The 27316-nt window shown below is 41.6% G+C and overlaps 1 long non-coding RNA gene across 1 annotated transcript; it reads left to right on the top strand.

The window, feature by feature from the left end:
• Window positions 1-21929: 21929 nt before the first annotated feature.
• LOC144467011 (uncharacterized) lies at window positions 21930-22676 on the top strand. Its single transcript, XR_013493395.1, has 2 exons — window positions 21930-22025; window positions 22405-22676. It is a non-coding gene; the product is annotated as an uncharacterized LOC144467011 (long non-coding RNA).
• Window positions 22677-27316: the final 4640 nt, after the last annotated feature.

Genomic DNA, 27316 nt, shown 5'->3' with positions numbered 1-27316 from the left:
GGCGCCTTCGCTCCCCACTTCGCCTCTCTCCTGCTGGGGCTTCTGGCTGTCCTGCTTGGGGCCTGGTGGGGGGGCCTCTTGCTCGCCTCTCCAATACCCTGGTCTGGCCTCAACCCCTCTTTGCCATATTTTTATTATTATTTATTATTTATTATTATTATTATTATTATTGTTGTTGTTGTTGTTGTTGTTGTTATTGTTATGTTATATTCTATTTTGTTGTCTTCTATTTCACGTTATATTATATCATATTATCATATTAATATCGATGGCTGGAGACTTGGCTGAGGCAATCAGGAGTCTGGCTGAGGAGGGCGAGGTAGGGCTGAGCGGGGCAGGCAGAGGAATGGCTGATCAGTCTGACTGGGTAGCAGGAGACGAAGCAGATCATGGCACGTTTTCTGATGGAGCAGGTGTGGAGAATCTGAGACAGAGAAAATGAATTAGCCAATGCTCGAAAAATACCAAAAATGCAAACCAACAAAAAATTCCCAGAAAGAAGTCCTTGACGTCTGTACCACAGTCTGGAAGTCTGGAAGCCTGAGCTTGGGTTTCATACTGTGGTCGCTTGATTGGACAGATATCCCTCCCTGTCCCCCTCTACCATCTGACCCCTCCCCATGCTCACCTCAGGGTTTCTGCCCCCCCTCCTCTTCTCCCATATCAGCCCCCCAACCCCTTCACATCACTGCACATCAGGTAAGAGGAGTGCTGAAGAGACTGAATGTCAGGAAAGCAGCTGGCCCAGACAGGGTGTGCCCCAGGTTGCTAAAAGTCTGCGCTGACAAGCTAGGGGACCCTCTCCAGCAGGTTTTCAATTTGAGCCTGTGTCTGGGTAGAGTCCCCTCGATCTGGAAAACATCTCGCATCATCCCTGTTCCCAAAAAACGACTTTAGGCCAGTTGCCCTCACCTCACAGGTAATGAAGGCCTTGGAGAGGCTAGTACTGCACTGTTTTAAGTCACAAGTACAAAATGCACAGGACCCACTTCAATTTGCATACAGGGAAAAGATAGGGGTGGAGGATGCCGTCCTGTATCTTCTCCACCGGACTCTCTCTTATCTGGATGGAGGTGGCTGCGCTGTGAGGATTCTTTTCTTTGATTTTTCGAGTGCATTTAATACCATTCAGCCACCCCTGTTGCAGGAAAAACTGACCAACATGGAAGTGGAGCCACATCTCGTGACCTGGATTACTGACTATCTTACAGACAGACCACAGTTTGTCAGGATGGGTGATGTATCCAGCACCCTGACTTGCAGTACAGGAGTCCCACAAGGTACTGTGCTGTCCCCCCTCCTCTTCACTCTATACACTGCTGATTTCCACCATGATTCTGAGTTCTGTCACGTGCGGAAATTCTCGGATGACACAGCCACCACAGCATGTATTAGGGGGAATGAGGAGGGAGAATAAAGGAAACTGGTGAGTGACTTTGCAGGCTGGTGTGAGAGGAACCAGCTCCAGCTGAACATAGCAAAAACCAAGGAGATGGTACTGGACTTCAGGAGACAGCCCACTCCCCCACAACCAATCTGCATAGGAGGGATGGCAGTGGAGACAGTCACCTCCTATAAGTACCTCGTGCTCCTACTGGACAATAAACTGGACTGGGCTCAGAACACCGACCTCCTCTACAAGAAGGGGCAAACCAGGCTGTATTTCCTGAGGAGACTGGCGTCGTTCAACATCTGCACAAAGCTGCTTCAGATGTTTTATCAGTCGGTGGTTGCTAGCGTGCTCCTCTATGCTGTGGTCTGCTGGGGGAGCAATACCAGCAAGAGGAACATTCATCGGCTGAATAAAATCATTAAAAAGGCAGGCTCTGTGGTGGGGCTGAAGCTGGACTCTGTGGAGACAGTGACAGAGCAGAGAACACTGTCCAGATTCAGGGCAATCTTGGACAACACCAATCACCCTCTGCTCTCTGCCTTCACACTAAAAAGGAGCTCATTCAGCAATAGATTGCTGTCCCAGAGCTGCTCCACTGACAGACTTCGGAAGTCTTTTGTCCCCCATGCAATTAGACTGCACAACTCTCTGGCAGGGAGGGGGGAGGGAGGGAGATGATGAGGGGCACTGATTGGCTGTGAATAACAGCACTACAGCACTTTATGGATTTTTATGGATTTTTAATGTCACATTTTTAATCATTTTATTTTACTAACCTATTTATTGGATTTCTTCTATTGATGTATGTTTATGTGTGTGTGAGCAGCTGATCACTGTTAAATTTCCTTCGGGATCAATAACGTTGCATCTATCTATCTATCTATCTATCTATCTATCTAATAGATGTCATACAGAACAGATCAACATGATAAATTAACAGTAATCCGTATGACAAAATGATACATAGAGAGAGAGAGAAATAGAAAGAGAGAGAGAGAGAGAGAGAGAGAGAGAGAGAGATGCAGGACAGACAGTAAGGTGTCTGTCCTGTGACAGACACAGTTTTTGTGGTACAAAATGTTGTAGGTGTGATGACAGTGGCAGCAGATTACAGCTGGATCAACTGTCAGTAGGCTTTATTAACAGCTATAGAAACTTTTAATGGAGTTTGTTGCTACACACATATATAATGATAAAGATACAGATAAAGTTCTCAGTAACAGAGCAGCAGTGAGTTCTCTCTCTGGCTAACAATCATTTGCACATGAAGAACAACCTCCCTTTTGTATTTATTATATTGTATCCTACTCAGAGTCACAGATTGTGTTCATATGATTCAGCCTTTTCATTATTTGCATCTGTATTTATTGACATTCTGATTGAGAATTCATTATTTAATAACCCAGAATATGATTTATGGTGCCTTAGAACACTGGAAATAATTTATTAGGCCAAATGTTTCAGGGAAAATTAAAATCCTGCAACTCATTCTGCACTCACAACTGCACTTGTGTATCCTCACTTCCCTTCCCTCTGAAAGCCTCCTCTCTCCATGACATCTCGACTCCTCCAATCACATTTAATGAATTGAGATATCCTACAAGATCGTGGGTCTCAATTGATTTCTGGGTCAGGATAGAGGATAGAGGAGTCGAGGATAAAGGAGTCGAGGAGGGATATTGTGATTAACCCAAACATAAAACACCAGGGAGGGGAAACAACAGGAAACACAAGTACAGGCAGAGGCAAAGCCAAAAGTCAGTTTCATACTGGACCCTGATTAGCTTCCAAACAAGTTGTGATGTCACAAAATCCTGTGGGTGCATCCAGATGTTAACCTGAGATGTAACATGAGCTTAAGCAGGTGAATGTGGAAACACGCTCTGCACAGAAATCAGTAAAGCTCAAACAATACAGTGAACTTAAGATAAGCAACTACATTTCTGAGTGGAGGCTGGAGCCTATCTCATCTTATATAGGGTGAGGGAAATAATCACAGGGCTCATGAACATGAATATGAATATGTTACTTATTGAAGTGATGAAATTAAAGAGCAACACATCAGTTCACCAATAAACCAAATGTGATGGAGGAGAAGAAGAGCAGAAGTGGGAAAGATGATGAATAAAGAAGAAGAAGAAGGAGAAATATAATTTACAATTGTTAGGTTGAACTGTAGGCTCTTGGTAGGCACACATTACTTCCTTCTCATCTGGCTGGCTGGTAGTGGGCGGGGCTTATCAATTAACTCAGTGGTCCAGGTGTGATAATGAGCGTCTTCAGAGAGAGTGAGGGGGGACTGCACTACCAAGTGACCTGGGGACAGCACCTGGGTTTTCGCTCTGTGAACCTGACCTGCGACTACCTCCAGTTTTGTGTTTTATTTGTTTTGACCAACACTTTTATAAAAATTTGAACACTATCTGTCTGCCACGACATCGCGTGGGCTGGCCGCTCGTGGGGAGCCTCATCTGAGCTCGCTGCTGTTGCCGTTTAGAGGTAAGCCCCATGCACAACCCCACTGCCAGCCAGCCATGTTTCCTCTCTGCACACTCTATGTTAGAGAATGAAGTTGCCTAGACACGACCTGAGTCAAACTATCAGTCATTCTCCTAACACAATGAAAATGAAGAATTCAGGCCCCTGTTGTCAGCAGGGTCCAGGAGCTTAGACGGTAAGGTATGTAAGAACGAGTGTAATACTTCTGTGACTTTATAGTGAACTTTTTTTATGTCCCCTTGCTTTCCCTTCCATCTCTCCGTCTTCTTTCCATTCCTCCATTCTTTTCCTCACTTCAGATATTTGGCCTGACAGTCAGGCTACTGGGTAGGAGTGCCCATGGTGCCAAAAGCCATCATGTCACACTTACACACACACACATACTCTGTCCACCTGAGCACCAGGGCCACAACCACAGTAATCATGGATGTGGTCAGAGGAAGCGCGCACACACACACACACACACGCACACACAGGGAGCCAGGCGGAAGGTCTGGAGGATTCTGGGTCAGGGCTGGGAGATCTGATGAAGATGAGGTGGGACAAAGATACTGGGCCTCTTCACCGCTCACTGGTCAACACACCGTGCTGCCTGTGTGGTGTGTGTGTGTGTGTGTGTGTGTGTGTGAGGGGATCAGATCTGATCTGAGCTGATTTTGTCATCTCTTTACCCTCTCAGCAACATCTCCTGACAGGCCATCACACCATAACCAGAAAAAAGGTTGGAGGATGTGGAGGTTCAGGGGTATGGGGGGTGGAAGGGTAGACAGTAGGTTGAAGGAAAGGGAAGTCGCTCTCTGTATCACTATGACCAGGTAATAAACGCTGTCAATTCAGAACAGGTGTATTTCTTTTAGAATGAAACTCCAATTTTAATTGAAATTTGAGTCAGGGTTGGTGGTTTCCCGAGCCCAGCCCCCAGCAACTTCTTTTCTGTTTTTCTTTGCTAAATGAGCTTTATGAGGGATCAGATAATTTTCTGAATTAATATTAAAATTAGGCTACTTCAATGATGATCAGGCAGATTACCAGTGTTGCCTCACAGCAAAAGGCTTAAGGGTTTGACTTGTGCATAATATGTTGATTTAGCTTAAAAGAGCATCATTATAATGAAGTAGGTGGCTATTGTACATGTCTTTAGGCACTACAAGGCCAATTTTGACATAAAGGCATTCCAGGTGTCGGCCTCTAGCTTTAAACTGGCATAATTCCAGCTTAAACCAAGGGGCAGAGTGGGTGAAAGAGACAGATCGGGAGCAAGAACATCTAAAAGACTGTGAAGTCCATCATTGTAAAAGGAAACCAGTTCATCAAGGTGGATAGGTTATCTCTGCTGGGGAAGTTATCAGCTCCACTGGAAAGAGCTGATAAATTAATATTCTTAGTGTTACGGAAAGACATAGACCATAGCAGTTTTGTTTTTGATAGTGTGAGGTTGACATTGAAAGATATTAACTTGTGTACAGAAATGGACAAATCAGATGCTTGACAGCTGAGGGGAGTTACAGCAGAGTGGCAGATAAGATCCAGAATGTGTCCTACGGAGTGTGTTGGAAAGTCAACATATTGCTGTAGTCCGAAATTGTCCAGACAAGATGTAAAGTCCCTTGTGAGAGCATTGTTTACATTGTCCACATGTATATTAAAATCACCCAGCAATATTAAATTAGGGGACAGCGAGCATAAAAAGGTTAAAAAAGCAGCACGTTCATTCAAAAAATGTATTGGACTTAGGTGCTCGGTAAACAGTGGCTAGTATGGTAGGAATGGTTCCAATGATTTGTAGGGCAATGGACTCAAATGAAACATATACAGGCACAGTTACAATTCACACTTTCCACTTATCCGTGTGGAGTATCGCAAAGTCGCGAAATCAGTGAGTTGTTGAGTCAAAACACACATATTTATCAGTCCAAGACACATGGGACTATCACTTCATTTAACTAAAAGGACAGGACAACAGCAGTGCTCCAAAGCAATGAAAGATCCTGAGAGCAGCGGCAGCTAGACGTGCCAGTGTGCGCTCCCAGAAGCCCAGAACTATTTATATACAGAACTATTTATACCTTATGTTATTCCAGCTGTGGTTCAGGAGGTAGAGCAGGTTGTCCTCCAGTTGGAAGATAGGTGTGTCAAGCCCCAGTTCCTCCAAGCAACAAGTCTAAGTATCCTTGGGCATATTGCTCCTGATGGCTCTGTGTGTGTGTCTGACTGTTTAAAAACTGTGTAGCTGGTGGCACCTGGTATGAGTGATAGACGGTCCAATTTTTTTCTCAGTTCCGGTTCCTTTAAGTTGATACATGTAAATGCATCAGACCTTTCGAACATTTTAAGCTGTGATACGTTTTACAACATATGGTATCAGTTTCTCTGTTACACTCTGTTAGTACATGCATGTTTGACAGCTAGTACTGTCTGCCCCACAAAACTTCTCTTCAGTGCTGTACCAGTTATGTATAAGTTTATATCAATAAAGTTAATATTAATTTTAATGCATTTCAGCATCCCATGTGGGCCATGTAAGCTTCTTTGAGGGCAAGTAGCACTGCAGATGTCTCAGTAACCCTGGCAGCCTTGTGCTGAATTCATGTTCTGAAAAATTAGTCCCCCATCATATTTCATCGCTTACCTGACCTGTTTCCTTTGCACTTCATTACCAACGTGTTGTCTAAATGCACTGAGCAAGAAAATACAATATATCAACTTTGTGGCGTCTATGTTGTTTCCACATTACAACTTAGGGCCCTATTTAGATGGCCTAAAACGCAAACGCCAGGCATGTGACGCATGGGCATGTCCCAGTCACTTGCTAGTTAGACAGCGAATAACAATATAATAATATAATATAATATAATGTAGCCTAGTATAACATGTTAAAATAAATGCAATGTGTGGGCTTTGGTTTTCAATCAAAAAAATGATTGATTGGTCAGATAATTTCACAATTTCATTTGTCATTATTACAAATTATGATGATCATTATTATCAATCAATCAATCAATTTTATTTATAAAGCCCAATATCACAAATCACAATTTGCCTCACAGGGCTTTACAGCATACGACATCCCTCTGTCCTTATGACCCTCGCAGCGGATAAGGAAAAACTCCCCAAAAAAAACCCTTTAACGGGGAAAAAAAATGGTAGAAACCTCAGGAAGAGCAACTGAGGAGGGATCCCTCTTCCAGGACGGACAGATGTGCAATAGATGTCGTACAGAACAGATCAGCATAATAAATTAACAGTAATCCGTATGACACAATGAGACAGAGAGAGAGACAGAGAGAGAGACAGAGAGAGAGATGCAGGTAATTTTGCGACAGCACTATCTGATAAACATCTAGTATAGTAACTGTTGCTGAGTGGCGTGTAATCGAGTAAAAAGAAATCAAAAGTAATCAGATAATGATCCGATAGCGAGGGATTCTGTGGAAAGACTTTTAGGTTATCAATTTCAATTCCATACGTCAGAACTAGATCGAGGGTATGGTTAAAACAATGAGTGGGTTCATGTACACCCTGACTGATGCCAATGGAGTCTAATAATGAGATAAACGCGGTAGCCAGGGAGTCATTATCAACGTCGACATGAATGTTAAAATCGCCTACAATAATAACTTTATCTGATTTAAGAACTAAACTGGATAAAAACTCTGAGAATTCAGATACAAATTCAGAATACGGGCCAGGAGCACGGTACACTATAACAAATAAAAGTGGCTGCGAGGTTTTCCAGGTCGGATGTAAAAGACTAAGAACGAGGCTTTCAAATGAATTATAATCTAGTTTAGGTTTAGGGCTGATTAACAGACTAGAGTTAAAAATGGCTGCAACTCCCCCTCCTCGGCCGCTGCCTCGAGGAATGTGGGTATTATTATGACTGGGAGGAGTGGACTCATTGAGACTGACATATTCATCTTGACACAGCCAGGTTTCTGTGAGACTGAGTAAATCAATATGATTATCTGATATTAATTCGTTTACTAGCACTGCTTTCGACAATAGAGACCTGATATTTAACAGTCCGCATTTAATTCTCCTGTTTTGTCTTTCTGTCACAGAAGAGGTTTTAATTTTTATGAGGTTGTTATGCACAACTCCTTTTTGTTTAATTTTAGATTTAAATAATTTAGGTGGTCGGGGGACAGACACCGTTTGTATAAAACTATGAAAACTATGGCTGGGTAACTGAACTAGAAGCTCAGAGAGGCGTATAGGACTGCGTCTCCGAGTCCTGGTCTCAACTCTGGGTTGTCAGGGTTTTGATTTACTACTAAGGTTTGCCAGGTTCCTAGAAATGAGAGCAGCTCCATCCAAAGTGGGATGAATGCCGTCTCTCCTAATAAGACCAGGTTTTCCCCAGAAAGTTTGCCAATTATTAACGAAACCCACATCATTTGCTGGACACCACCTGGACAGCCAGCGATTAAATGATGACATGCGGCTAAACATGTCATCACTGGTCAAATTTGGGAGGGGTCCAGAGAAAACTACGGAGTCCGACATCGTTTTTGCATATTCACACACCGAGGCAATATTAATTTTAGTGACCGCCGATTGGCGTAACCGGGTGTCATTGCCACCGACGTGAATAACAGTCTTACTGAATCTACGTTTAGCTTTAGCCAGCAGTTTTAAATTTGACTCAATGTCGCCCGCTCTGGCCCCAGGGATACATTTGACTATGGCCGCTGGTGTTGCTAACTTCACGTTCCTCAGAATAGAGCTGCCAATAACCAGAGTTTTATCCTCAGCGGGTGTGTCGCTGAGTGGGGAAAAGCGGTTGGAAACGTGAACAGGCTGGTGGTGAGCCGTGGGCTTCGGCTTGGAGCTGCGCCTCTCACGAACAGTTACCCAGCCTCCCGGCTGAACGGGAATTGCCGGAGGACAGTTAGCAGAGGCTAAGGCTATGCTATGTGGCTCCGCACCGGCTACAGGGGGCTGGCTAACTACCGCAGCTACTGAATGGTTTTCCATGGTGCGGAGCCACGCTTCAAATTCACTAAGCCTCACCTCCAACGCAGCAAATAAGCTACACTTATTTCAATTACCACTGTCGCTAAAGGAGGCAGAGGCATAACTGAACATTTGGCACACCGAGCAAGAAAGAGCAGAGGGAGAAGCCATCGCTAACTGTAAAGCTAATGTAGCTACCAAGGCTAGTAACGTGCAAACAACAGCTAAGAGATTAGCGAGAAAGTCATAGAAAGGAGGAGAGCTATAAGTGCTTAAACAGAACCACTGTGGGTTAAGACTTGAAGTAGACGTTAAAGCAACTGAAGTGAGAAAGCAGGCTAGCAGAATTCACCAGAGCAGTACAGAGACGCTGTCACAGAAACACCGGAAATGACACAACTCGCTTACCGCAATACGTCAGCACGTCAGTTCAGCAACCACTTTGCCACTTTGCGATTAGATCATTCTGATTAATGACTGACCATTAAGACGTGTTTCTGATAAATATTTTAATGTGCACAATAATAACCTTTCACACTGTAATCATATTTTTATTTGTTATCTTTTGCATATGTGTGGCTGCTCCGTGTGTGTCTGAGCAGAGTGCACGCGCGTTGTGCACCCGCCAAGAGACGCATATTACTAACTTGTTTAACAGTGAAATACTGCGCTGTTGACTTTAGACCAGGTTTTTGTTGGTCACTGGCGCATTTGCTTTTTACGTCATCTAACTGGCAATGCACCATGACTGCGCCTGAGCACTCCTCATTTTTAGACCAACACACCCAGAGAAGCGCAAGTTCATTTGCTAGTTAGACAACGAGGGCGCAGGGCATGAAAATGACAACTGCGCCTGCATCTAAATAGCAATGACACTTGCAACATGGATTATGCGCCCTCCGCCGTCCGTTTTAGACTATCTAAATAGGGCCCTTGAACTTCATTAACACAAGGAACTCGGAAAAACGAATGTCTGAGGAGCACATGAATGCACCATTGGCCTAGGCTGGTGGAGGTCTCAACCCGAGTTCAATTCACACACAAGACATTCTTTTGTTACTGGCATTTATTAGAGAATAACCGTAAAACAAATATCTCACAAACACAAAATACTCCCTAAGTTTTAAGGCTGTAAGCAGTTAAACTTACAGATAATTAGCTTTAACCTTTTCAAAGCTAAGCCTATTTTATAGGCCTCTGCTTGAAAATTGCATACCTATAATGAAATGAATATATCTCTGCAACCACAAGGTCTATTTGAATCCTTTTGGTGTCATGGTAAAGGGAACACTTGATTGAAAGATGTGGAAATATCAGTATATGTGTTATATGTGAAGAGTAAATGAAGATGGCACACAGCACAAATGAAACATTTTGAGGTTCGCCTAAAAAAAAGCATTTTCAGGATGAGTATTCCTTTGGAATGATGCAGCTGCAGCTCTAAACCTCTATCAAATCATAGTACAATATGTGAACATCAACTCTGCAAAGGCTGATTCTGATAAAGTGAAGCAGAACAATATTAGGTTTTAGTACAGAAAATTCAGGCAAGCTCTCCAAAATTGCACCATGTTTGCATGTGATTTTTGTCATGTATAATTCTATATCTTTCATTTTTTGTTTCTGTAAATCCCTAATGATGTTTAGAATATATACATACAGCTGTCCATTTTGATTTTTTCCTCAGTTTCCCACTCCAAACTGACCAATACACACCTACTATATTTGAAGTTTCTATTCTGAGCTTTGGAGTAGAGGGTGAAACAGGAGTGGATTTTCAGTCCTGTCCCATCCCACTCCCACAAAAATAATCCCATCCCGTCCCAATCCCATGAAAAAGAAAAAAAAAATCCCGTCCCGTCCCGTCCCAATCCCACAAGAATGACTCCTGTCCCATCCCACTCCCATGTTGTGTTTCAGTTACAGTAAAAAAATAAATAAAAATACAGTACATGGATCACACAAGGCCTACCTCAGTTGAATATAAACCCAAATATGACATCTAATGTTGTGTTTTGATGTTTATTGCCTAATTATTTTTACATTCACTCCACCTTGAAGCTGTTCAGAATGATAAACACATTTGATTTCTGATGTGGTCAGGAAATGATTACTCTGTCGTTAAATTCAATACCATGTCTGTCAGTAACAGAGGTTTCCCGTGCCGACTTTAACCTCTCCCGAATTGATCATCTTGTCGATAGCGCCGTAGGCTCGCTGCGAACAACACTTGACTCTGTAGCTCCTCTTAAAAAGAAGTTAACAAAGCAAAGAAAGTTCGTTCCTCGGTATAACTCTCAAACCCGTAATTTAAAACAAATATCGCGAAAATTTGAAAGGAATTGGCAATTAACCAAACTGGAAGAATCTCGTTTAATCTGGGCAGACAGTCTCAAAACGTATAAGAGGGGCCTCCGCAATGCCAGAGCAAACTATTACTCAGCATTAATAGAAGAAAACAAGAATAACCCCAGGTTTCTTTTCAGCACTGTAGCCAGGCTGACTGAGAGTCAAAGCTCTATTGAGCCTTGTATTCCTTTAGCCCTTAGCAATAATGATTTTGTGAGCTTTTTTAATGACAAAATTCTAACTATTAGAGGCAAAATTCATGACCTCCTGTCCTCAGATAGTACCTATCTAACCTCAAACACAGCTGTAAGACCTAATATATATTTAGATTGCTTCTCCCCAATTTCTCTTCAAGAATTGACCGCAGTGATTTCTTCATCTAAATCATCATGACCTCCTGTCCTCAGATAGTACCTATCTAACCTCAAACACAGCTGTAAGACCTAATATATATTTAGATTTCTTCTCCCCAATTTCTCTTCAAGAATTGACTGCAGTGATTTCTTCATCTAAATCATCAACGTGTCTCTTAGACCCCATCCCAACTAGGCTACTTAAGGAGGTCTTACCTTTAGTTAACACTCATATATTAGATATGATCAATATATCCTTATTAACAGGCTATGTACCACAGTCTTTTAAGGTAGCTGTAATTAAACCTCTCCTAAAAAAGCCCACCCTGGATCCAGAGGTGTTAGCCAACTATAGACCAATATCTAATCTTCCCTTTCTTTCAAAGATCCTTGAGAAAGTAGTCGCAGACCAGCTGTGTGATTTTCTCCATGATAATAATTTATTTGAGGAATTTCAGTCAGGATTTAGAGTGCATCATAGCACTGAGACAGCACTAGTTAAAATTACAAATGACCTCCTGATTGCTTCAGACAAACGACTCATCTCTGTACTTGTTTTATTAGATCTTAGTGCGCCGTTTGACACTATTGACCATCAAATTCTGCTACAGAGACTGGAACACTTAATTGGCCTAAAAGGATCTGCACTAAGCTGGTTTATATCTTATTTATTTGATTGTTTTCAGTTTGTTCATGTTCATAATGAATCATCTTTACGTACTAAAGTTTGTTTTGGAGTTCTGCAAGGTTCTGTCCTCGGACCAATCCTATTTACTCTATATATGCTTCCTTTAGGTAACATCATTAGAAATCACTCTGTAAATTTCCATTGTTATGCGGATGATACACAGTTGTATTTATCTATGAAGCCAGAAGAAAGTAATCAATTAACTAAACTTCATAATTGCCTTAAAGACATAAAAACCTGGATGAGCACCAATTTCCTGATGTTACATTAAAAAACAATAAGTTATTGTTCTTGGCCCCAAACACCTCAGAGACTCTTTATCTGATGACATAGTTTCTCTAGATGGCATTGCTCTGGCCTCTAGCACTACCGTAAGAAACCTCAGAGTAACATTTGATCAAGATTTGTCTTTTAATTCTCATTTAAAACAAACCTCACGGACTGCATTTTTTCATCTGCATAGTATTGCGAAAATTAGGCCTATCCTGACCCGAAAAGATGCAGAAAAATTGGTCCACGCTTTTGTTACCTCAAGGCTGGATTACTGTAACTCTATTATCAGGTAACTCTAGTAAGTCCTTAAAAACTCTCCAGCTAATTCAGAATGCAGCAGCACGTGTACTAACAGGAACTAAGAAACAAGATCATATTTCTCCTGTTTTAGCTTCTCTTTGCGCACTGGCTCCCTGTAAAATCCAGAATTGAAATTAAAATACTACTGTTAACTTATAAAGCTTTAAATGGTCAACCTCCATCATATCTTAGAGAGCTCACAGTGCCATATTTTCCCACCAGAACACTGCGCTCGGAGAATGCAGGGTTACTCGTGGTCCCTAAAGTCTCCAAAAGTAGATCAGGAGCCAGAGCCTTCCGCTATCAGGCTCCTCTCCTGTAGAATCATCTTCCTGTTGCGGTCCAGGAGGCAGACACCATCTCCACATTTAAGACTAGACTTAAAGGGCCATTGTGTAAAATGGGTTGAAAACCGTTGAAAACAGTGACAAAAGTGGTCAAATTCCAGATTGCAGGGCTCTCTTGCTCACCCCTCCCGTCGGGTAAATGACAGTGGCCTCGTAGGGACAAAAAGCCTTGCGCAGACAAGAGTTTTTCAGGAGTAGGTCTATCTAGCAACGAGGTTAATATTTAAAAAGGCCAGTTTATTTCAGCACACCAAAAACTCCGGTAACACTCCAGGGGATAAAAGACTCCGTCCCAAACTCTGACTCTTCAAGCGTAACACACACACTTAATACACACATACTCGTTTACAATACCTAGCGGGCACCCCCTCCCCTCTCTGCTCCACCAATCTCAAGCCCGCACACTGACTGACAGCGTAGCCTGTAAACAGAGCTCAGCTGTTTATTTAGCCTAGCAATATCTCCAGACTATAGTAGCTGCAATGGACGACTGTGAACGAGATTTTGAAAAGTTTCTTGTAGCGGACACAGACCCAGAGCCATACCTGTTTGAGCCGGAGCATACAGATGAGGAACTTGGATGCTGAGCGGGCGAGAAGAGAAGCTGAATCCTCCGCTCCCATTTTGCTGCACAGAATGGGATTCGGTGCTACCATCGCTGGGGAGATATATCATTAGGAGGGAAAGCGCCACAGAGGAGTGAAGGAGTGAAGTTGCGTCTTCTTTTCCTCGCAGATGACAGTTCGGGTTCATTCCCTCCTGTTGCATGGTAAGTGTGGTCCATTCGCAAACTTTATAACTTAAAAAACCTTTCACTACTCTGTATCGACGAACTACTAACACTCTCTGCTGTTTCCTCCTCCTTCTTCCTTCCTTCCGCTGTCTTCGTTGGTTTATTTATACACGCGAAACGCGTTCTCTGGCTGGCTGGATTGTCCGCTCGGTCTGCCATACATACATGGCGGTGCAAGATGGCGACCTCTCTAAAGCAAGGCCCTTGCTATATATATATATATAAAAGCGTAATTATAAGGCTACGAAAACCAAATGAATTTTATTTTATAGCGATTATACACTTATATAAACATATTAATGGGTAGAATATTCAGATTCAGATTCAGATTTGACAATAAACCATGCCAAATATTACACACTGGCCCTTTAAGACTTTCCTCTTTGATAAAGCTTATAGTTAGGGCTGGCTCAGGCTTGCCTTGTACCAGCCCCTAGTTAGGCTGACTTAGGCCTAGTCTGCCGAAGGACCCCCTATAATACACCGGGCACCTTCTCTCTCTCTCTCTCTCTCTCTCTCTCTCTCTCTCGTGTCCTATTACTGCATCTTGCTAACTATTCTGGATGCATTCTGGATGTCACTAACTCGGCTTCTTCTCCGGAGCCTTTGTGCTCCACTGTCTCTCAGGTTAACTCGTATTGCAGTGGTGCCTGGATAGTGTGACGTGTGTGGTTGTACTGCTGCCGTGGTCCTGCCAGATGCCTCCTGCTGCTGCTGTTATCATTAGTCATACTTCTACTGTTACTATACACATATGATTATTGTCACACCTGTATACTATCAGATATTAATATATTCAAAATTCAAATTCAAATTCGCTTTATTGGCATGAATGTTACAAGAACTATGTTGCCAAAGCATCAAGAATCAATTAAACAAAACAAAAAATACAATTCGTAGTTTAAAATACATATAAATGAAATGAAACTTAAAATAAAATAAAATAAAATAAAATACAATAAAATAAATAATAAAATAAAATAAAGAGAATAATGTGTGTGTGTGTGTGTGTGTAAGGATTAATAAGATTGGGTATTATTGGGCAATTACAAGTTGTCATATACAATGAAAAACATATATACACATATAGTTCATATTAAATGATATAATAATAATAATAATAATAATAATAGTAAAAATAATAATAATAATAATAACAATAAAATAAAAAACAACAATATTATATTATAGCAATAATGGTTCTGATCAGCATTTGCGTGTTTCTCTGGTATCATGGCAGAGTGTTACATATTGTGCAGCTAATTTTATAAATTGTGGATCTTCTCCCAGACATACTTTTAACAGTTCATCACATTTTTTTCCCTGATATGATGGATCTGCTGCAGTTATCTGCTGTAGGAAAGCCTCTCTCTCAGTTTGGTACAGGGGGCAGGAGAGGAGAAAATGGGCCTCAGTTTCTATTTCTCCTGAGGAACAGTATTTACATACTCTTAATTCTCTGGGCTTCCATTCTTAATTCTCTGGGCTTCCATTCTTTCTTATGCCGACCTTTTTCAACCTGTAATTGATGGTGAGTGAGTCTGTACATTGTCAATGTGCGTCTCTGTTTGGGGTTTTTTATGCTGACCAGATATTGTGCTGGAGAATATTCTCTATCCAGTAAGCGATAGCGTTCTAATTTATTGATGGATTTGATTTCATTCTTCCAATTGTCAGTGTAAGTAATTTTGTTCTCTTTGTCGATAGATGCCAGGTGAGTTTTGGAGAGATTTTGGAGGTCTTGGATTTTGAGGTGGCAGGTTTCTCTGGTGTTTCTCAGAGGGTCTGTCTCTGGACAGGTGCTGTTACTGAGAAAGGCTCTGTGGTGATAAGAATCAGGATCAGCTTGTGCTAAGTGAACCTGGAACTTAATTGACCTTTTGATCATGTGTAGAGAGAGAGGGAAGTGTCCCAGCTCTGCTCTACATGCATGGTTTGGACAGTTTCTGTGGACCTTGAGGATTTCCTTGCAGAATTGAAGATTAAATTTCTCTGTGGGTGTTGTGTCCCATGAGGTGTGCCTCTGGGTAATTAGAGGGCCCCATACTTCACGTCCATACATAAGTATGGGTTTGATTACACTGTTAAATAGTTTCAGCCAAATTGAAATTGGAGGATTGAATTTATATAGTGAACTTCTGATGCTATAGTAGGCCCTGCGTGCCTTTTCTGTGAGGGAATTTATTGCTTTGTCAAAGCTGCCAGATGCACTGATGATGATGCCTAGATAATTATATTCCATTGTATGCTGAAGTGTGGTCCCTCTTACACTGAAAACATGCTTTGATTCCTGTAACCTGGCCTTGTAGATCTAATCCTGGGCTTGGGGACTGTTCAAGAAGAGTGGCCAATTTATTGATATAAATGTTGAACAGAGTAGGAGACAGGTTGCACCCCTGATGCACCCCTTTTCCTTGTTTGAAGAACTCTGTTCTTTTGTTTCCAATTTTAACACTGCACTGGTTGTCAGAATATTTGGATTTGATTAGATCATATATTTTACCCCCAATTCCATATTGTAGAAGTTGTAAAAAATAACCCATTGTGCCAAATTGTGTCAAAAGCCTTTTTTAGATCTACAAAACATGCAAATATCTTATCTTTGTGTTTTTTGTGAACATGCTTTTGGATGAATGTATGGAGAGTGTAGATGTGGTCAGATGTTTGATGTTTTGTTTTTTAAAAGCCAATTTGGCTTTTAGACACAATATGATGATCAGTGAGATATGTGATTAATCTGGAGTTAAGGATGCTACAGAAGAGTTTACTCAGGTTGCTGTTAACACAGATGCCCCTGTAATTGTTGGGGTTGTACTTGTCTCCATTTTTAAATATAGGAGAAACGAGACCTTTATTCCAAACACTGGGGTAATATCCAGTTGCTAACACCAGGCTGAAGTGTTTTTGCACGGCAAGTTGGAGTTTTAAATTACTGTGTTTCAGCATCTCTGAGTTAATGCTGTCTATACCGCAAGCTTTTCCATTTTTAAGGGTTTTGAGTTTGTGCTGTATTTCTTTAATGGTGATGGGGTAGTCAAGGGCACATTGACTGTCCTTCACTGTCCTTACTATTTTTTTCAGTTTGTCTATTGTTACAATTTGGTTGGGATTCAGACCGTGACACTCTGGATTTTTATAGAGGTCATCAAAGTGATCTTTCCAGATTTTGCCATTTTGAATTGGGTTGGTCTCTGCACGTGGGTTTCTGTTGATGTTTTTCCATAATTTCCAAAAGGTGTTTTCATTTATAGCTTTTTCAATTTTGTTGACTTCTCCCTCCATATAATGCATTTTTTTCACATGAAGGAGTCTTTTGTATTCTTTCAGAGCCTGGACATATTTAAGCCATCCCATTAGGTCACTTGGGTTCCTGTGTTTTCTGTTTGACAGTTTTCTCAGGTTTTGTCTGGATACAGCACATTCCTTATCAAACCATTGCTCTTTTTGTTTCATGCTGGATTTTTTAATTTGTGAAATTTTTAATTTAGATTCTTTTGCCAACTGAATAAATATTGTGTTTAAGTGATGTGTGGACAAATCTATGTTTTCCCTTTCAGGCTAATACTGGGTGTTGAGAAAAGTATCCAGCATGTTGTGAATTTGACCAGAGTCTAGTGCAGCGGTATAAGCAGCAGTGCTCCCATCTGTCCATCTGTATCTCCTCGGCAGAGGAAACAGCCTCGGCTCAGGGTTTGGATTCACAGTGGTTGACAATGACTTTTTCAGAAATAGGGTTATTTGGCTATGGTCTGAAAAGGGCTGTTGTGGTGATACAGTGAATGCATTTATATATTGTGGTTCAATGTCGGTAATGGCATAATCTACAACACTACTACCTAACACAGAGCATTGTGTGAGTCTGCCCAGAGAGTCTCCTCTGATTCTGCCATTAACAATGTACAGACCCAAGCCTTTACACATATGTAGTACCTGTTTGCCAGTTTTGTTAACCATGCTGTCATAGCTTTGTCTTTGTGTGTTTATACAAGTCTGGTACAAAGGGGAATGTTTGAAGATATGTTTATTTCCTTCATAGTTAATGAAGTCTGGCTCTCTACCAGTTCTGGCATTAAGATCACCATATATTAAGACTGACCCTAAACTTTGGTAGAAGGAAATTTCCTTCTGGAGTTCCTCAAAAACCTCCTCTGCATAATAGGGGGAGTTTGAGGGTGGAATATATATTGCGCATAAATAGACATCTCTGTTGTTTTCTAGAATATTTGAGTGAATTTTAATCCAAATGTAATTTGTACCTTTTTTAACTGGTAAAATGTAATCTTTATATTCTCCTTTGTACCATATAAGTAAACCACCTGAGTCTCTGCCATTCCTAATATGGCTGTGTTTTACAGAGGGTATAATAAGTTCTATATGATTGTTTGGACAATTAGATTGATTTTGGGTTTGATTCCAAGTTTCATTCAAAATGATTATATCTACATTTCTAATATTATTCAGAAATTCAGGGTTTGCGGATTTCAAACCAAAAACTGAAGAGGATAAGCCCTGAATGTTCCAGCTACTTATCGAAAAAGATGCTATTTCCTTTACCTTAACAGAAGAGTGTACCACTAGAAAAAATATCTGATTTACAAGCAAAATAAATGTAATGTGATGAAAAAAAAAGAAGTTAAGTGATTATGAGTTATTCAGAGTGTTGTTCTACATTCCATTAGCTCAGTAATTTAGTATAGAGTAGTGTTGCAATGTCTCTTATCTGCTTTAGACTCAGTTCAGTGGGTGAGGTGTTGAGTCTGGCGGCTACAGCAGCATAGCTGTCTCTCTGAGCTGAAGACTGGACCTGAGTCTGAGCTGGCTGCTGCTGCTGCTGCCGCTGCTGCTGCTGCCAACTTGTTCCTGGAGAGCTTGAGGATGTCGACCAAACTGCAGTTCAGGTCCCTGAAGAGGTGAGGTGTAGTGTGGTGCGGTGGGGTTGTGGTCCTGAGGAGGTGGGGCTGAGGTGTACAGTGGTGTGATGGGGCTGGGTCCCTGAAGAGGTGGGGCTGGGACGTAGTACCTAGAGGCAGGTCCAAGTCTCTGTGAAAAGTTACGGCCACTGTTAGTGGTGTCTCTAGTGTGCTGCAACCTTCTGTGGAGGTTCCGGTGGTTGGTTGTGCTCTTGTTGTTGGTGTGAGGTGCTGATCTGTTGCGGTCTAGAGCTGTATCTTTAATATCTTTGATGAACAGTCGCACTCCACTCTGGTTTAGATGTAGGCCGTCATACAGGTGCTGGTAGAGGATCTCTGCGTGATGTGCCATATGGACGTTTGGTATTCCTGTGCAGGCTTTGGATATTTCAGCATTGATTTTGTTGATCTCATGCTGAGGAACGTCTCTTCTGGGTAACAGGGTGGATATGGTTACCCTGGCTGTGGGGGCTGCTGAGGTTGCTCTCTCTGCTACCTGTCGCAGTGAGTGAGGTATGTCCTTGTCGTGTGTGAGATCATTAGTCCCAGTGTGAATCAGGATGTGTTCAACACCCTGGAGGTCTGTAGTGGCCAGCTTCTTTATAGCCTCTGAGGTGGTGGGACTCCAAATCATCTTGGATCTTCTGCCTGGGAAGAGACGTTTCATACTGATGTACTTTCCATTGGAATCACACAGAAATATTATTTCTGTGTTGTTGTGTGAAGCAGGTTCTGGCCTCCTTGTCTGGGTCCCCTGGTCTGTGGTGTCCAGAGGGGAGGGGGGAGGAGACATTTGGGGGCGAGAGGCTGAAGATGTCTGGGTGGCCGACGGCTCTGGTTTCCTACCCTGGGTCTCCTGGTGTAAGGATTGTTGGGTTTCCTGGTGCAGGGACTGTTGGGTCTCCTGGTGTAGGGACTGTAGGGACTGTTGGGTCTCCTGGTGCAGGGACTGTGTTGGGCTGGAGTGGTGGGCCGATGTCAGCTCCTCTATCACTCTCTTGAGTGTTCCTCTCAGTGAACGGTTGTCTTCTTCCAGTTCTCGAACAGCCTGCTGGAGTTCATCTATCTGGTATCTCTGGTGTTGAACTGTGGAGTACATCTCCTCCACTAAATGGCTGTCATCAGACCTCTGAAGACTGCTCAGTGTCTTCTCTCTGAACTCAAGTACCGAGATACCTTCCTTCAGGACTCTGAGATTGCTGGAGAGTTTGGGTGATTCAGAGTATGGTGTAGGTGGAGGTCTGCTGGAGATGGGTGACCTGGTCTGGAGGAGGAGGAGGAGAGACTTTTGATGCTGCCACAGTTTTCAGTGTTTGGAAGCTGTTCTCAAAGTTGTCCAGACTGTTCTCGGATCCCTGGATCATAACTGTTCCATTGTGGTATATGTTCACAGTTAAAATGGGACTTAAGCGGTCTGCATCTTCATAGGCAGTAATCCGTCTGCCTTTACTTATCCCATTCTTCTTAATGTGAGTAAACTGCTCACATATTGCTGTGTGCCAATTTTCAGGATGGTGAGTGAAGAACAGTAGGTTGCATTTTACCTTGCAGTTGTTCTTCTTGCTGAAGTCTGCTACCAGTGTCTCTGGGTTGGCACGTAGCACATTCATTTTGAAGTCTTTCTTCTGCTGTGCTGTAATGACTTGTTCAGGATATTGTATTTCACAGCCAGTGATCTGTCCTGGTTGCCTCTGTGTTGCTACAGTTGATAGATCTATAGATATCTTCATCAGTTGCTGCTGCTCAGCTGTTGCTCCACAGTGTTCCATTATCATGGTGGGTTTCAACTGACAGTTGGTTCACTGTTGGTAGTTTCTGAACAGTTAACTTGACAGAGATACCTTATTTTTCAGTCCTGGTCCTGGTGATGTCCCCAAAATGTTGCCAGTCCAGTTGTGATTGGAAAATCTTCTCTCTTTTTTTGAAGTTCTCCTCTCTGTAGTTTTTCTTCAGACCTTTGTTGTTGTCCTTGTTGCTAGCTAACTGTCAGTTGCACAGTAGCAGTAGAATTCTTTTCCTCCAGCCAGCTAGGTAGCAACTTCTTTTGGTAAAAAACTGCGTAGAAATCGTAGAAAAGTCTGGTTTTCTTCTCTTAAGTGGTTTAGTGCGTCTTCCAACCACTTGATGTTGTATATTTACGTTGTTAATCAGACACTTTAAAGTGAAAACACAATAAAATAGTGAAAGGTTTCAGGAGCTCATAATCTTTGCTGCAAAGCTCTTTCGTTGCCAAGCAACTCTCCATTATTATTAATTATAATATTATTACTTTCATTAATGTTGTTGTAATCACTGTCATTACCGTCTGTCCTGAATCTCTCTCTGTCTCTGGCTCTCTCTCTGTCTCTCTCTCTTTCTGTCTCATTGTGTCATACGGATTACTGTTAATTTATTATGTTGATCTGTTCTGTACAACATCTATTGCACGTCTGTCCGTCCTGGAAGAAGGATCCCTCCTCAGTTGCTCTTCCAGAGGTTTCTACTGTTTTTTTTCCCCATCAAAGGGTTTTTTTGGGGAGTTTTTCCTTATCTGCTGTGAGGATCCAAAGGACAGAGGGATGTCGTATGCTGTAAAGCCCTGTGAGGCAAATTGTGATTTGTGATATTGGGCTTTATAAATAAAATTGATTCATTGATTGTGTATGAAGGCTGTATGAACTTCTGAGTCTTCAAATGCGGTGTTTCCCACCTCAGTATCTCCACCAGGAAGCTTGTCACACCATAGAAAGTCTGGACCTGCACACCAGTTGGAAGCAGTGAGCATTTTTACTAGTGATGTTACGTGGTGTGCTGATGCTTCGAAGCATGTGTCGAGTAATCCAGGAAGAGTTTCCGCGATGCGCGTATCGAGGCTTGTAGCGCTTCAGACGAGTGACGTCATTGATGACGTCCAAAGCCTCGTTGCCCGGCTGTACCATGTGACTGGTTCGGGAAGCGGTTCAGATCTTGGTGTGAGGTTTGCACAGAAGTGACCATAGATATATATACATAGATGCCGCACCCTGGCTTGTGGGCTGCGTCAATACCGCCGCCATCTTGCCTAGGTGTTCTGACCGGTTCAGACCCGTGTCAGACTCGGCAAAAATGCCACATTTTTGCTCTGCATTTGGGTGTACGAATGAGAGAAGTGTTAAAACCAAGCAGAAGGGAATAACATTCCACAGGTAAGAAGTTGTTTTACAATATTTTACTGTTACGAACATGTTGAATGAGATATATATCTCAAAAAGTGATCCTTCTTTTAAGCTAATCAAGTAAAGTAACTGTCCTGATCTGGTCCTAATGCCAAATTAAGCTAACGCTATGTCACACAACTTAAAGAAAAAAGGTTAACATTTATAACGTTATAATATTACTTATAAAATTATGATGCTTTGTCAAACAGCTATGTCGGTGTATGTGTTATTCCAAATTGTCCACTATCTGTTTCATGCCACCAACGTGACATAACGCAGTATAACGTTAGTAGTTAACTTGTGGCCTGAATTGTAACTACAAATGATGTGGAACTACATTTTTCTTACACACTTTTTTTGTGTGTAGTTTCCCAAAAAACACAGATAGGAGACGGGCATGGGTAGCAGCAGTGAGGAGAAAGGACTTTGTCCCGAGTGACTCCTCAGTCATCTGTAGCTGTCACTTAAGACCTGAGGACTTCGACAGGATGTGGCAGACTGTCCGTTTAAGGGACGGAGTGACTCCCTCTGTATTATATTTTTGTAAATATGACCTAATAATGTAAACAGTTCTGTGTCCAGGCTCCCATGAGCACTGTGGTGTTATACATATGAGATTAAAGCAAAATTTTGTGTAAACATGCAGCTCTGAGTCATTTATTTTCACTTGTACAAAACCAACATTTGTTAATCAGAATGTGTAACTACACTGCAGCTCAGCACAACCCTGCTGATACATATTTTTTGCACATTGTATGACTTAAAATGTGAATAAACATTTATAATCAAAATTAATAATTAAATGACATCGTGGTGGGCATTGTACATCTAGTAAGAAAAAAAGAATATTTATTACATGGGGAAAGTTTAGTTTAAATGTGTTGTAGAACGATTACTGTTACTTTATCTACATAAGATCAAATATTTTGGTATGAAAAGCTGCATTTTATATTTAACCAAGTATCCTGGATCATAAATGACATCGTGGTGGGCATTGTCCATCTAGTAAGAAAAAAAAATATTGATTACATGGGGAAAGTTTAGTTTAAATGTGTTGTAGAACGATTACTGTTACTTTATCTACATAAGATCAAATATTTTGGTATGAAAAGCTGCATTTTATATTTAACCAAGTATCCTGTATCATAAATGACATCGTGGTGGGCATTGTACATCTAGTAAGAAAAAAAGAATATTGATTACATGGGGAAAGTTTAGTTTAAATGTGTTGTAGAACGATTACTGTTACTTTATCTACATAAGATCAAATATTTTGGTATGAAAAGCTGCATTTAATCATAAATAGTCTCCTGCCTCAATAGACATACATGCATTAGGCAGCGCAGCTCCACCTGGGCAAGATGGCGGCCGCATTGACGTATCGCTCCAATGACGAGCGCCGTTGAATGCGGCATCTACTGTATATATATCTATGAGAAGTGACACAGAACACGAATATTACCCCTTTTGCCATTATTATATTATATGACCCTACACCACAATACAATTTTTGGCCAAATTATTGGTTTATACACATAGGATGCATTAACAAAACAATAACAGTTTATTGTACATGTACTTGATACAGTACAGTCCTGATATACTCACTAGAAAATACACTACATTGATAAAAATAAAGTTATATGGTCATATATTTTATTAGGGACCGGGCCCAACAGCAGTGGACTACTCACAAAGCAGTCGAAGGCGAGGACCCTCCCTATAATTTTTGCTGTGTTTATTCCTACAGACCAGTCCTCGCCCAAGGGCGAGGACACTATTGTTTTTGGTGTGTTTATTATTATTATTTCTTTCTTTCTTTCTTTCTTTCTTTCTATCTATCTTTCTTTCTTCCACCGCCTCTTTGAACTGGAATTTGACCCCCTAAACATGCTCAAAAACTCACCAAAATTGGCACGCACATCAGAACCGGTGAAAAATTTTAGAAAATCATGACATTAACCCCTAAAATGCCAAAATGGGCTCTCTAGCGCCACCTAGGCACACAAAAATGGCCGCCACGGCCTGTAGGAACGTCGTAGAAACATGAAACCAAAAGTGGCGTGTTCGTCTCATGAAGGCCTAAAAATCACGCGCTGACACCCCTGACCTAAATCCAACAGGAAGTGAGCTATTTGCCCTTTCAAAGTAAGATTTTGCCTTAAAACTGCCTTTCCTAAAAAATCTTCTTCTCATACACCGCTTATCCAATCGGCTTCAAACTTGCACAGATGACAGATCAACTCGTTCTAATCAAAAGTTATTCGTAACTTTTTCATTACTCGCTTAGTTTGGATTTTATGGCCTCCATAAGGTGAGATGTCAGAAAAACGTCCTGGCGATCTTCGAAAGCTGTCCCATAGGAAATGAATGGCAGCAGGGGGGAGAAAGACACCAATCTTAGGGCTTTTTCTAGCATTTACAGCGTCTCCATACTTTGTGCTACAGACTCCATTCCAACTCTCAAATGTTGCCACAGGTCTCATCTATTCACTCATGTTTTCATCTTTTTCATATCTTTTACCGTTTTTCATCTGTGCCTCTCAAAGTACCATGAGCAAAAGTGGAGAAATTCTCACTTTACAATGGGTGTGTATTGCACGGAATGCTGTGAGCTAGAGTGGAGAGGGCTCTAAAAATCGTCTAAAACTTTTGTCTTTAACTCGCTGCCATGGCCACAATTTTCACTGTACAGACACAATTTATACCACAAAACGTAGGAAAATTTGTCCAGCTCACAGATATGTTGACATGGAATCTCTCACACGTACACATTTTTGCTGAGTGGCTCCAAAGCAAAGGGAGCGCTGATTTTTTTTCTCATTCACTCCCATGTAAACTCAGAGGAGAAATTTCTGGAAACAGCTTAGGTGCAACACATTTTAAACTCGCTCCCCTGACCACATTTTTGACTCGAGAAATATAAAACGCGACACGTGCGTTCACGAGACGTGGCTGTCTCTCAAAATCACTTTATTTTCTTGCTTGGACCAACGGTTTGGGTATGCGAAGCATTTGTTTGAGGAGTTAAATACCTTTATAAACAGCCTTTGGTGATCTGCTCTCCTGACGTGTCTGTGTCTGCCACAGGTGCGGGCAAGTCATTAATCGCCATGACAACGGCTGCACACTGTAGTGTAAAAGTCAAAACCCTCATCAGATATTAGACCATATAAGTTGGATGAGATACAAATAGCTATATAACCATGTTAGTGTGTAGACGTTTGCAAAAACTAATCCTGCATTCATGTGTAATATGCAATATAACAGTGTGAACTCTTAGTGACATCTCAGCTGTGAACTCTTATTGACACACATAACCTATCACGCGCTGTGTAATGATATAATGCATTAACCTACACTCACATGATGTTGTGAACTTATAGTGACACTCATACAAGTTACCACGTGCTGTGTGAAGAAGATAGCACACTCACTTGATTGTACTGCTTAATGCACTTAGGAGTTTATATAAAGGTCACACACACATTCAAATGATTGTGTCACGAGGAACTGTAGCATGTGAGTCACCAGGGATCACATGTTTTTCTAAAAATAAGAGCACGAGGGACTGTAGCATGTGAGTCCCCACAGATCACATGGGTTTTTAAAAAATAGAGCGAGAGCGACCCCGGAAATACTGGTGGCAGATTCCAGCTTGAACAGGAATAAAGGCAAAAGTCTGCTACCAGTGAAAACGGGTCGAAATGGGAAGGACTACAGAAATGGGTGGAGATCTCCTCGACCTCCACCAGCATATAAGCCAGAGCGCTGAGAGCAGTTTTTCAGTCGTCCTCCAGAGGCTGACTCGTGAGTTTGTCTGTGTTGTTGCCTGTGAACACAATAAACTCGATTGCACCAGATTCTGCCTATCTCCAGTGTTTTTCTAAGTATCTGCCAGCCGAACCTAAGATACTGAATTGACAGCAAAAGACATTTTAGAAGAAACAAGGAGGACGAGGTCAGGAGCCGTCAGGCCCAATTCCAGGCACCAATTTCAGTCACCTCAACACACAGACACAGCCACAGGGTTCTCTGGTCTGTGTGTCTCAAAATCTTTAAAGGACAGATTACAGCAGCAGAAACTTCATTTGAAACAGAACACACACATTATTAACCCCTACAGTGCCAAAATGGGCTCTCTAGCGCCACATAGGTGCACTAAACTTGCCACTGCAGCCCGTAGGAATGTCGTATCAAGATCAAACCAAAACTGGAGTGTTCGACCTACAAATAACACGCTAACACCCATGACCTAAATCCAACAGGAAGTGAGCTATTTGCCCTTTCAAAGTAAGATTTCCCCTCAAATGTGCTCTTAAAAAAAAACACATCTCCTCCTACACCGTTTATTGTGTCGGCTTTAAAGACGCACACATACCAGTTCAACTGCTGCTAAACAGATCTTCTGTATAACTTTATCTCTCTCATGATCACATTATTTTGATGATTGGACCAGCAGTTTGGGAATGGGAAGAACTTCTTCGAGGACTTAAATCTCCACTAAAACAGGTCTCTCTGTGTTCTGTCTGTCTCTCTCTCTGCTCTTCTCCCAGGTGCACCTACTTGATTACCATGGCAACCGCTGTCACACACAAACTCACAGAAACATGATGTCTGTGCGTGTCTACATCTTACATGCAGACATGACATGGGCACAATCTCCATTTTAACCCTTCAGGTGTCACAGTTTATTGAGGAAAATATTCCATTTTCATTTCAACATTTCAAAAGGCTGTGGCTTGAAAGTGGTGAGAGATAAAGGCATACTGTAAATGAGAAAAATATCCATCATGACCCAAAGTTTGTCATGGGAGTAAATTAACTTATCTAATTTGCATATTGTGGTGTCACTAGGTGGCAGCCATATTGGATTTCATACATCTCAGTAAAACAACATTTTGAACATGTTTACACAGTAAATTTATTTTGTTTTGTGTTGTTTTTGTTGTCTCTTCCTCAAAATAAAGGAAGAGGAGTCTGATGGGAATAAATTCACTCATCTAATTTGCATATCGTGACATCACTTATCCATACCTACAGCTACAGAAAGCATTCAAACATCAGAACGTTCAGCTCTGTAAGGATTTTCTGATGTTTGTGGCAACATGTTTGATATTTCTAAATAATTCACAGTGACGACATAAGCTGGGGGCCGAAACGGGCGCGAGTGCGAGGTCCCGCCAAACGCTGCTTGCAGCTTTAATTATATTTATTATTATTATTATTATTATTATTATTGTTATTATTATTATTATCATCATCATCATCATTATTAT

The sequence above is a fragment of the Epinephelus lanceolatus genome, chromosome 15 (genome assembly GCF_041903045.1).
Source record: "Epinephelus lanceolatus isolate andai-2023 chromosome 15, ASM4190304v1, whole genome shotgun sequence".
Taxonomy (NCBI): domain Eukaryota; kingdom Metazoa; phylum Chordata; class Actinopteri; order Perciformes; family Serranidae; genus Epinephelus; species Epinephelus lanceolatus.
The sequence above is the reverse complement of the archived record's forward strand: the minus strand, read 5'-3'. Positions and strand labels throughout refer to the sequence as shown.